The sequence below is a fragment of the Ambystoma mexicanum genome, chromosome 7p, assembly GCF_040938575.1.
Source record: "Ambystoma mexicanum isolate Mex_15411 chromosome 7p, UKY_AmexF1_1, whole genome shotgun sequence".
NCBI lineage: Eukaryota > Metazoa > Chordata > Amphibia > Caudata > Ambystomatidae > Ambystoma > Ambystoma mexicanum.
The window spans coordinates 345,709,115-345,722,088 of NC_090939.1; the positions used below are offsets into that span (position 1 = coordinate 345,709,115).

Consider the following 12,974-nt stretch of genomic DNA (forward strand, 5'->3'; position numbering starts at 1 on the left):
CATCGCTTCCATATGCGTGTATCCAGCAGACTAAACTAAATTTGCACACATGCAATAAACAGTCAACAGCAAAGTTATCATGGCCACATGTGTGTCAATGCCTCCCATGCCAACAACTTGCTCACTTGAAATGAGGCTACTGACTACATCTTCGATTGGGTTCATCTGCTCCATTTGGTGCGGAAGAGTGTGGGGGTTCTCCAACAGAGTCCTGGGCAAAACACCCATTTGTATCCAGATTTTACTTGTTTCTTCTAATACGATCTCTCATGTACATATGTACTACCTTGGAAGTGTGATGTTCCACTCCACAGGAATGTATCCTATCAGTCACCTGCTATCATAATGTTTACAAACTGGTAACTGTAAGGGTACTGCCAGGCAAAATATACAGGTCCACTTAATGCTCCTCAATAATGTCTGTGAGGATGACCAGTTCCTCATCTGTGAACCTTAATTTCTCTGCTTGCCCCTTTTCTTTCTGTCAACCTCATTATGAGTCAGTCGGTCCAGTATTACAATGCCTGTATAAACATATACCGGCACTCTACCAGACTGTCCGACTACAGTTTTGACGGTGGGTCAACTGTGTTACCTCCAACTAAAATCTGAATGTAAGGTTTGTGCCTTACTGACAAATAACACCATCATTACAGACACCGGTATTGCCAGTGACGGTAATGACGGCAAATCCCCCCATGAAGTCCTATAGGACTCCATGAATAGGACTCCATGAATGGGGAATTGCACCCTTACAATCCCGCCAGACAGAGTGCCAGAAACAGTAATAGCATTTGCCGGAATCCTAGTAGGTTTACCACCAGGATACAGACAGGGTCATAATCAGGCTCAATATCTAGTCCCTCTCACTCATGGTGCTATGCACGGTCGGAACAGCGAAAATGTCCATTGCGATGTGCAACAGAAATACAATGCACGTATGTGCCTAATTTTCATTCCCACAGCTTGTGTGTGTACACTGCACATGCGTAGCACATAAGGAATGCCTTGAAGATTTAGCCTGGGGCGGGCCTGTCCACTGCCTACAGCCTCATTACTTGCACCTGGATGCCACCTGCATCTTGTTTGTTCTACTACAGCTCCTGCCTGCCTTCTATGCTAGACATCTCCTGCTGCATGGTTGCCTATTAGTGGTTGCTGACCAGTTGCACTAGCAGGGAGTGACTGTCCACCACAGCCTCCCACCGCCTTGAGCACTTTGCACCAGTCTAACATCAACTCCCCCTGCTTAGCTCATCAGCCTCATCTAGAAACCAACACCACCATCGGACCACTGCAGCTCCTCAGTCTAAGAAAACTCAGAACCCGCTCTCACCCCTACCAGCCCCACCTCTTAAAGGACTGGAACATACTCAGACCCAGCCAACTGTTGAAGCTGAGGGTTGTCAACTTCTTTGTCAATGAAGTTCGCAGGTAGGGTGACAGCTGCTGGGACTTTATAATTTCTATTCAGCAATGACCTGCATCTTGGGACATCAATCTGCGGAGGATATGGGATAGCATTACGGCTGCCTTCAACACGGAGGGGGTAGCAGAACATACTGTGGACAAGGATAAGAAGCACTGCGATGTCATGAAGATCAGGGGCCAGAAGAAGATGAGGTTATCTGTTGAGGGAAGACAATGTGTGGAGGTGCAGAATTGTGGCCGCCGTCTGGTGGCTCCAGTACAGGTCTGAATTCTGGGAAAGGTCAAGCCATCAGTTCATGCCCAGGGCCTTCACCTGCAGGTCTGCATGCAAGTTGCTGGTAGGTCAAAAAGGGGAACCAGTTTACACAATGTCACTATCGCATTAATTGAGGCATCAAGGCATGAAAGAGCATGGGAGTCAAACATCTACCACTAACAGGGATGTGTCTAACAAATATATTGCTTTGTGGCACAATTGCACACTGCAACAAAGATAAGGGTCACATAGTACTAATAGGGCCGCACAGGGCTTACATATATCTAGTTTAAAGTAATTGTGCAACCTCTTCCAGCTGTTAAGGGCATGTGTAGATTTTGTTCTTAACATCATGTGTGTGCATGTCCTCTTCATCATTCATTTTCACATGAGGAGGTGTGATACTTTCACAAGTGAAAGGTGTAAGGGCATACCATCTTCTGATTTGCACAGACTACATCCTTCTTATTCTGCATGCTGGCTTTATGTGAGGCATATCGGCCATTGGTATCTTTAAGAGATTCATGTGACTGGAGTGTGATTGACTACAGTAAGCACATTACCTTCTGTTGTTTGAGATGCTCAGGTCACCAAAATATGTTATTCTCACTGGCTGTGCCCATGGCTTTTCCATAACAGAGAAAAAGCATGGACTGTTTGAAATGTGTCAGGGAACATGGTGACATTTAGTGGATGTGTGATGGAGTGTCCACTGGTTCAACCTTCGTGGGAGACTCTTCGTAATTACATGTGCATTTCATATATTTCTCCCAGACTGTCTGGGATGCTGCTGGACAGGTATGAGGCTGTTAATTGGAGATAGAGAGAGCATGTGGCCATATGAACTTCCCATGACACTGTCTCAGCAGACATGCATGTGAGATATTCATCTGCGACCACAAGTGTATGCACATGTCATTTCAAATGTTTTCATGGCCATATGACACAGTTTGAAAGAGATATTATATACACATGTTCTTACAGTGATGTTTTCCCTTGCCCTTCTTTTGGAGTGTCTCCAGCAACTGAAGAAGGGTCTTCCCCTGAGGAGAATCTACCTACCAGGGACAAGGCATCCAGACAGCCCCATAGACCCTGGACATACAGCCCCATGGCTATGGGCACCTCCAGTGACACAGCTGCTGAGCGCAAGGACATTGGAATATTCATTTTTGTGGACACCTCAAGTGCAGAGGGACAGATAGTGGGTTCTTCAGAGACAGAGGAGTAGCCTCTGGATCTAAGGGTTAATGTGCCCCAGGTTAAAATCACCCAGGATCAGGAGAATAGATTGCTGTTTAGAGATACTACCCAAGAAAGCAAGTCGTTGCTCCTCGAACTTGGGTGTTGTCATTGGTGGTGAGTATAGAAGCAATAGACTCAGAGTTGCAACAGGATCAATATTAAGTTTCAATAATAAGGCCTCGCAGTGATCGAAGAGCGGGACATCTGAGATGTAAAACTTAAGATCTTGCCTAAAAATTAAAGTCACACCCCCACCCTTGTTATTTATACGATCAAGATGTAGAGACTGGATAACCGGGTGGCGTTGCAAGTTGCAAGGAGTGTTGGGCAGCCTCATGCAACCTTGCCTCTCTAATGGCTAAAAAGTCAACTTTGGCTTGTATGATAAAATCACCCATTTCTACTGTGTGTTTCACTAATGAGCGATTATTTAACAAAGCACATTTAAGTGAGTATGAGGTGGGTGATGCAACATTCATATCATTATTAGGATCCATTATCTTATTAGCTGACATTTGAATGGTATTATGAGTTTCTAGAGTAGTTACTGATGATGTGGCTAATGTGTGTGTGTTAAGTTCATTAGCTGTAGTTTTGTAGTTAGACACCTTACTGCCACATGTCTAAGATCGTTGGATTTGTCTACTGATATAGCCATTATCCTAGCCTTGCGGTTCCTCTGTATAGCAGTGATTAGTTCACATGATAGTATTTTTATTTTTTGGGACTGGCAATGAAAGACCTAAGACCGGTTATGAGGTGGAAAGGAGAAGAGCTGGATGCCTCATCCACTCACCTTGTCACGAACCGGCACAAACCTGCTTTGACGCACTGACGCTGACGCACCTGACAATGTCAGAAATGCCCGAGGGAGTACAAAAGGGCTGGGAAGTGTAGTTTCTACTGCACACTGCTCGAAATAATGAAGCAGTGATTTTTGGCAATAAAGTACATTTTGTGACCAGGTGGACTTAGTAAAGAATTAGTGAATTAGACACAGAAAGTAAACGTAAAGTTTGATTTAGACGCTAATATTTAAAATGGTTTATATTGATTTTTTCGAATGGCATATTTTCGAATGCCATTTTCTTGACACAATTTTGCCAATTTTATTTTTTTAATGTTTTTTTTTCTTTTTATTTAAATGGGGGGTCCGCCCCCAAACCCTTTTTTAACACTTTTTTACTTAGGAAACCCTAAAAAAACATATACAATAAAAAAATACATTCGAAAAAAACAATTTCGGCAAAACGTTTTTGAGAAAATGGTGTTTCGAAAATAAGTTTTCGAAAAAATGACCGTATAACTTTTAAAATTATATTCAACTAGTTAAAGCAGTTCATAAACTGCAGTTCATGAAATTAAATTCAATTCAATAAAACCAAGCCACTATTAAAGCACAGTAAGCACAGATAAGGAGTGCAATTTATGTAATGAGAGAGGTATAGCTGATTACCCCATGATCAACTCGTCCCTTTAAACCCACTGGCACAAACAATGATTTGTATGAAACTTGACAGTAGTTTGATGTCCAAGAATTGATACCTATGAAACTATTTCTAGGACTCTGAGCAAGATCGAGAAATATAAATGTGCTCCCAATACTAATTTCAATGCACCTCATTACACAGAATGCGGTAGGGTTTACCGTTACCGGTAAAGGTACTGGTACCGGTAAACCCTTACTGCCTTGTTTGTTTGTTTGTTTGTTTGTTTCTTTATTTGTAATGCGCTCCATACCCAAAGGCAGCAGGGCGCAACAGGAAAGAAGATGCAAAGCTTACAATGTTACAGAATTATACACTTATGCATAAAAATGCATGTACAAAAATTACAGAAATATACAATATGCAGTATCCTGTACAGTATAGCAGTTGATACGGGAGGAAAGTGCAGTGAGATATATATACAGCAAGGATCTATGTGTTTCAATAAGAGCAGAAATGTGGATTAATATGAATAGGTTGGATATCAAGTACAAAGTTGTTCATTAGCCTTTACTTACATATAAGGCTAAGGGTTGTTGGCATTCAAGTGTTTGATGAGGTTCCTTCTAATGTGTGAAAAGGGTTGGTCAGCTCTTAAGTTATGTGTTCAGGAATTCCAGAGGGTGGCAGCTTTCACAGGGAAGCTATTGCCTCCTATAGTAGAGAGTTTTAATCTTGGGATTTCCAGACAATTGGAATTCACGGTTCTGGTCTGTCTGATGGCTGGTTTACTCTTGAGTTTGTCCATTAGGTAGCTGGGTGCAGCATTATTAAGGGCTTTGTATGTTAGTGAGGCCATTTTTAGTTGGATTTTATTCTCAGTGGAGAGCCATTTATGTTGGCTTCTGGTGGCAGTGATATGTTCTCTTTTATTTATGCCGAGTGCAGCTCTGAGGGCATTGTTCTGTAGGATCTGCAATCTTTGGTTAATGGATTTATTGGCGCCGCTATAAAGAGCATTGCAGTAATCGAGTCTGGAGAGTATGAAGGCTCTCGCCAGGATCAGACAACTATCGTTGGAGAGGAATGGCCTGCCTGCTCTAATTAGTTTGCAGGTGTACGCGGTGGTGGATGCTAATGAGTTGACCTGTTTATTAAATGACATAGTACGATCCAGATAGAATGCGAGAGTTTTTACCTCGCTTGAAACTTTGATGATGTTGCCATCTATGTTAAACGAGGCGTATTCAGATCCTAGTTTGTTGATATTGGCATGCGTACCCAGGATGATTAGCTCTGTCTTATCATCATTCAGGAAAAGGCCATGGGATGCCATCCATGCCTGAATGATGAGATACACCCTGCTCACCAACTCTCTGTCCTTGCTATGATTCCCTGAAAGTGGGAGGAGAATCTGAGTATCATCTGGATAGTTGGTATAGGTGATACCCAGAAGGTCCAGATCGTCGAACAGAGGTTTGGTGAAGATGTTGTATAGAGTTGGGGAGATGCAGGAGCCCTGAGGGACTCCACAGGTGGTAGGAGAGGGGTCAGCTGCTGCTGAGGGGGAGAAGACTCTCATCGTTCTCTCACTCAAGAAGGATTCAATCCATCTGATTGCTTCGCTAGAGAAATGGGCTGCTGAGTCCAAGTGTCTGCATAAGACCTTGTGATCCGCAAGGTCAAATGCTACAGAGAGGTCGAGTAAAAGGAGGAGAGCTGTCTTCCCCTTATCCCTCAATTCATTTATTTGGGTCTTTAGATTGACAAGGGCTGTTTCCGTCCTGTGTAAGGGGCAGAAACCCGATTGTCTAGATCCTAGTAATTTATGGAGTTCCAAGTGTTTTTGAATCCGGACGTATGCCATTTTGTCCAAGATTTTCAATAGGAAAGGTACTGTGGTGATGGGGTGGTAGTTGGTGGGGATGAGTGGGTCCAATGTCTGTTTCTTGAGAAGGGGAAGCACCCAGGATTGTTTTAGGTTAGACGGGATATTACCTGAGGCGAAGGAAGCGTTTATGAGTTTAGCGATAAATGGTGATAAATCTCTGGCTGCATCTTTGATTATGTGTGCAGGGCAGATGTCACCTTTACAGTTGGAGGGTTTGAGTGATAGTATAATTTTCTCAACTTCCAAAGTAGTGGTTTTCGTAACGGAGAATTTATTAGAATATGCGCTAGGTCTAGCGTCAGGCAGAGGTTTAGGTGGACTAGGAATATTCAAGGAGTCTTTTTTCGATTGGATTTTGTTTTGTAGGGTGTTTATTTTATTAGCTAGTGCCTGTTGGATATTTGCACACCATGTTTGATCCTTGGTGCAGGTATCATGTGTGTCGATGGGGGACTCAAGTTCCTTCAATATGGAGAAAAGTTCCTTCATGCTTGAGTTAGAATTGGCAATGCGGTCATTGTAGGAATTCCATTTAGCCAGGTAGATTTCGTTTTTGTACTGTAGTGAGAGAGTGGTAAGAATGGCTTTCTTATCCATCTTTCGTTGGGTGGGCATAGTTTCCAGGCGGATTCACATTTTATCTTTTTTAAACGGAGGGCCTTAAGTTCAGGTGTAAACCATTTGTTTAAGTGGGTTTTAGGCTTCCTGGTACAGAGTTTTAGCAGAGCTATTTTGTCCAAGGTGTCCAACATGATTTTATTGTATTCATGCACCAAGATATTGGGGTCTAGATTATCTGGCAATGCACTGAGAGTTGGGAGGATGGCTGGAATAATTTTTTCCACTGTTATGTTTTTCTTATTTCTTGTTAGGCAAGGTGGTGCTGGAGGCGCGGCTGTGGTGGGTGGTTTGGAGGTCAAAATATTAAAGGGGATCAGAGAATGGTCAGTCCAAGGTAGAGGAGAGATGGACGAGATGACTGGACCGCCGAACAGTTAGCGTCGGCAACACAGTCTAAGGTTCCTCCCTTCAAATGAGTGGAAGAGTTAACTTTTTGGGTTAGTCCTAAGGAGGTGATGGTATTCGATATATTTAATGCATGTGAGTCTGTGGGGTCATTGAGACCGAGGTTAAAATCGCCTAGTAGTAGCATTTATGATGTGGTTTTGGCATTATTAGTTAATAAGCTATGCAGATCCTCTTCGAAGGTCCCGAGAGGGCCAGGCGGTCTGTATTCTAAGTGGATGGTAAGTGATTGGGTATTGTTTATGGGGAGTTTGGCGGTAAGGGATTCACACAATTGCAGAGTTTGGGTGGTAATTAACCGTAGGGATAACTTTTCTTTGGATATGATGGCCTAGATATGGTGTAGCCGTCTGGGATAGGCAGCATAAAAGATGGTCCTGCAGTATTGTGTAGCCATGTTTCGGTTAGAGCAATGAAGTCTAGTTTGGCTTCAATGATGAGATCTGCTATATTGAGGGGATGGGCGACTAGAGATCTTGTGTTGAGGAGTGCTCCTTTGTAGGAAAAATCATCAATTTCTATGCTGAGATCTGAAGAAATAAGTGGTTTTGTCTTGGTTCTGGGAATGGTAATGACTTTAGTGGCTAAGGGGGTGGACTGGTGATGGGGGGCACTATACTCTCTAGTATAGTGACCTTTGGTTTCATATTTGGCAGTGTAGAGGAGTCTTCTAGGCGGCTCATGCAATTTAGAGAGTCTAGCGCGAAGTTTGTGGTTTCTGTCGGTAATCTGGTTGGGTCCCTTACTACGAGGTCCCTTTGCGGGTTTTACCAGCCATTAAGGAACGGGCCCGCAAAGGGACCTTGGAGGCAATTATGGTACCGCAGTTTGCGGTACCGTAATTGCCACCTTCCCCATTCCCATTGAGCCCCCACACACCTTGGAATAGGGTGGTAATTCCGCCATTCACCATGGCGGACTCGGTACGGTACCGGCGGCAACCATGGCGCTAATAGCGCCATGGTTACTGCCTACCGTGTAATGAGTCCCAATGTGTTACTTTTGTTAAGATTACACATTATTGTGGATTTTAAATTTAGTTGCAATTGTTCCATATGGAATGATACATTTTTTATGTGTGTACAATAACATTTTTTTTTTTTATTGAAAAGCAACTAATGAAAGAGGTACATTATTGCAGGACATTTTAGTTACATCATGGGAGACTACACTGTTGACTGCAAAACCTATATGATTATTTTCTTTATTGTAATGTCACAGAGTATGTTACCCAGGAAGTAGAATGGGACATCCGTCCATGAAACGAGTGTCAGCCAATGCCTTGGCTTCCACCTTCATGCCCCCTTGCCCCTCCAATCTCTACCTCTGATGCTGCCCTCAGCTACCTCCATCTGGCCATTACTAACACTTTGGACATTCGTGCCCCAGTCATGAGGATCCACCTGATACCTGCCTCTAAGTGTAACACCTGGTACAACTCTGAGTTTCCAGCCCTGAAACGCAAGTGCAGAGCTACAGTACGGAAGTGGCAGTCCTCTGGCTTACCCTATGACTGACTGGCCTGTCGCCTGCTCCAAAGACATTGCAGACTTTCAATCTGCAGCAAGAAAAGGGTCACATCCATGCACAGGTATCTTGTGTATCAAACAACTCAGCTGAACTCTTTAAAATCTGCAGTGAAATAGCCAACACATCCGCAGCATACTCCACACCACTCCCCTCCCAAGCTGTCGGCAAAGCATTGGCCACACAAAACTCAGGGCATCATGAACACCCTTGCATCCCTCTCCCTCGACACCTCCTCCGCTCCTTTGCCTCCTATAGCCTCCCTTGTTCTTCCCTCTTCTTTCTCCTCCTTCTCCCCTTTCAGACCTCATGAGGTCACCAGAGTTGTCAGCTGCATGAAGATCTCTTCCAAACAGGTTTACACTTTTTCCTCTAGGACCATTAATGAGAGCATTGGCCCTCTTGCCCCTGCACTTACTGATTTCTGCAAACACTACTTTGTCACTGGATCTTCCCCTCCTCACTCAAGCACTCCCTTGTGCACCCTCTCCTGAAAAAACCTTCAGCAGACCCCACCTGCCCAGCCAACTGCCGCCCTTTCACTATCACCACCTTCCTCAGGAAACTCCTGGAGAAATTGGACTTCCCCCAGCTCACTTCTCATACTGAACTTGTTGGGGGTCTCCACAACCATCAATCTGGATTCCGAGCATCCAGAGGCACAGAAACTGCTCTCCTGAACACCTGTGAAGAACTGCTTGCGTCTCTGAACACTAATTCTTCAGCTGTCCTCATAATACTTGATCTCTCCTCTGCCTTTGACATGCTTAACTATTCCATCCTGATAAAACGGCCCCACGATACCCTGGGTATCTCGGAACAGGCACTAGACTGGCTGACCTCCTTCCTAAGAGACTGTCCGTCACAGGTTTTTCTTGACACCTTCTCCTCCCCGTCATCTTTCTGCACCTGTTTCGAAATTTGTGAAAACCTGCCTCTGCATCTATGTGCCCATTCTTTGAACGCTTCCTTAATACCTTTGAGAGCTTTGAATCCTCAAACTAGTGTCAGTTTATGATGTAGTAATGACAGAGGCAGTTATCTCCAGAGCTTCTCTAAAGCACAGGCTGGCTAAATCCCAGCCCTCTAAATGATGGTATGGCCCAGAAAGTCAAACTATGAAGTGCAAGATCTGGTACTGAAGAGGTGAAGATGCACATCCTCATTGATGGACAAAGCTAGATATTCCAAAGCAGCCAAATCCTACAAAGTTGCACTACAGGATGCAAAGAAACTATTCTATAAGAAAAGAATTAAGGATGCCTCATCATGCTCCAAAGAGCTATTTAAAGTACTTGGTGAGTTTGAGGACCCTTACCCTATGATCTCCCCAGTGACAAAAGACACCCTATGCTGTATGGATATTTAGAATTATCTGCGGCAGAACATTGCTAAGATCAAGGAAGAACAGCGCTCCATGCCTTGCACCACCCAGGAAACATTGACCAGAGTCAGCACAGAACATGCACTTTCCGCACCACAACCTTTTGGGTTTTCTAAAATTCTGGAAGCTGACATGTTTGATCTATTGGTGAAAATTAAACCTACAATCTGTGAGGGCGATATCTGCAAGGCCACTGTTGTCAAATCTTGTGCAGAATGGCTGACGCCTTTGATAACCAAAGTTGTCAATCTTTCATTCAGGGAGAATGTTATTCCAAGCTTGCTTAAACAGGCTTGGATTGCACTACTTGTAAAAACGCCTTCTTTGAATCCCAACATCCCAGGCAACTATCGTTTGATTACCAATTCACGCTTTCTGTTAAAGATCATTGATAACATGGCTTATCAACAAGTACAAACGTTCCTGGAGTTTAACAACATTCTTGGCCCTATTCAATCTGGTTTCAGAAACAATCATAGCATGTAAACCACTCTCCTTGAGCTAAAATATCCATTCTGCAACATGCTGATGAAGGTAAAGCATAACTTCTGATGTTATTAGATCTTTCTACGGCATTTGATCTTGTTGATCACACTATCTTAACCATTATGTTGCAAGGCACTGCCCATTTCTCTACTGAAGGGGCCAGTTGGGTGCTCTCTTTCCTATACAAGTGGACGGCGAGAGTTTTATCTGGTGACTTTTTGGCAGAAGAGTATGTCCTGGAGTGTGGGGTGCCCAAGGGCTCTTGCCTGTCCCCAACGCCATTCAACATTTTTCTTCTGCCTCTTTTCAGTTGCCTGGATGCGGAAGGGATTGGATATGCAAACTATGCGATTGACACTCAGTGTCTCTTTCCCTTGTCCGCCAATCATGAGCTTGACTCACATACCATTAATAACACGTGCATTTGCATCCATCAGTGGATGACTATTAATAGCCTGGTACTTAACAATTGGATGATGGAGATTATGCTGGTAGACACAGCCTTCAAACTACGTAAATTGGATACTGTGTAATCAATTCTCCGACTGCCTCTTAACAACACTCCCCAAAGTTAAAACACTGGGTTTCATACTGGACTCATAGCTTACTATGAAAGCAAACATCAGTAGCCTGGTATCTCCTGCTTCTTACTTTGTAAAGCTACTCATGCAGGCAAGACCATTTCTTGATAAGGCAGACAGCAAAACATTGGCCCATGCAATTTTTGGATCACGTCTAGACTATTGTGCCACTCTTCTGCAGGGCATTGGAAAAACAGAGATGAATAGGCTGCATGTTGTCCAGAATAATGCACTTAGGGCGGTGACTGGTTTGTGCAGATCTGAGCATGTGTCTGCAGCATTACGCATTAGCAACACTGGCCTGGTGGACACTCTGGCAGCCAAACATTCCCATGTTCTGATTGGCTGCATCTCAGTGGCCGCACCTCAGCTCTGGAATGCCCTCCCACCGGATCTTAGAGTGTGTGAGGCAACCTTGTCTTTCAGGTGCAGACTAAAGACTCTTCTATTTGAATAATTTCAGCTATCTTGTGTTTTGCGTCCCTCCTGGTTTTCCGTTTTGGCTTACTAAATTGTTCTGATTATCTATCTAATGCATCTGTTGTTCGTCTTTTCTCCGTGCTTCTATGTCCTCGGGCGCTGTCCCAGCGTGTTACAAATAAACTAAATACATATATGTCCCCCAGGGCTCCAACCTCTCCCCTTGGCTCTTTAACACTTACTTTGCCCCTATTGCACTCCTCATTTCCACCTTCTCTCCTAACTTCCAGTGATATGCAGATGACACACAACTTTCTTCCAACTCCCCGCTGACCCTCTTACTTCTTCAATCATTCTGGACTGCCTATCTGCTACCCAGTCCCGGTGCATTTCCAACAATTTCGGCCTTAATGCCAGCAAGACTGGGATCCTTCCTATTGGGACCCCTACTCCCTCTTTCTTCCCCTCACTCTAGCCATCCTCTATGGGCTCTCCCCGTTCTCCTTCATATGAAGCCAGAAAGCTTGGAGTCATCTGCAACTCCTCCCTCTCAGTCCTCCCTCCCATTCAAGACATTGCCAAGAAGTCCCACTTTCAACTCTTAATTTTGAAAGGAATTCTCCCTGTTCTCACTTTCCCCCAGAAGCTCAATGTTACCTGAGCTCTGATTCTCTATAGGTTTGACTCCTGAAATAGCCTTCCCTTGAATCTACCCTCTTCCTCTCTGTGACCCCTCCAGCTAATCCAGAATAGGGCAGCAAGACTTATTCTTGGCCTCAAGCCCAGGGACTGTATCTCTCCTGCCCTAAAATCCCTTCACTGGCTCCCGGTTGCTGCACCGATTAAATTCAGATCCCTCGGCATCATCCATAAGGCTGTCTGGGGCCGGGGACTACACTATCTGCAATTTGCTCTTACTAAATACTCTCCCTCTAGACCTCTACATTCCTCTGGTACCAACTCTCTGTGTGTAAAGCGTTTTGCTAAACAGATGACTGGAGGCTGATCTCTTTCTTCAGCTTTCTCCCTCTTATGGAACAGCCTCCACCTGCCTCTTTGTCTTAAGTCGGACCTCCTCAAATTCCAGAAGCTCCTCAAGACTTTCCTTTTCACCTTCTCCTACCCTTCCTCCCTCCTCTGCTAATCCCACAGTTGCCGTGATTGTTGACCTGGTACCTTATGTGTCCTTGGGGCCCTAGCATCCCACACCCAATCACCTCAGACTCTGCCTACACACAGCACTTGCCTCGGCACCCACTGACCCCCGCCACTGTAGGCCTGCACTTACCTACTTATTGCA

At 44.3% G+C, this 12,974-nt stretch overlaps 1 protein-coding gene across 4 annotated transcripts in view; it reads right to left on the reverse strand.

The window, feature by feature from the left end:
* Positions 1 to 12,974, reverse strand: part of NCAM2 (neural cell adhesion molecule 2) — a 1,850,180-nt gene that overhangs the window by 431,671 nt on the left and 1,405,535 nt on the right. The window lies entirely within an intron of this gene.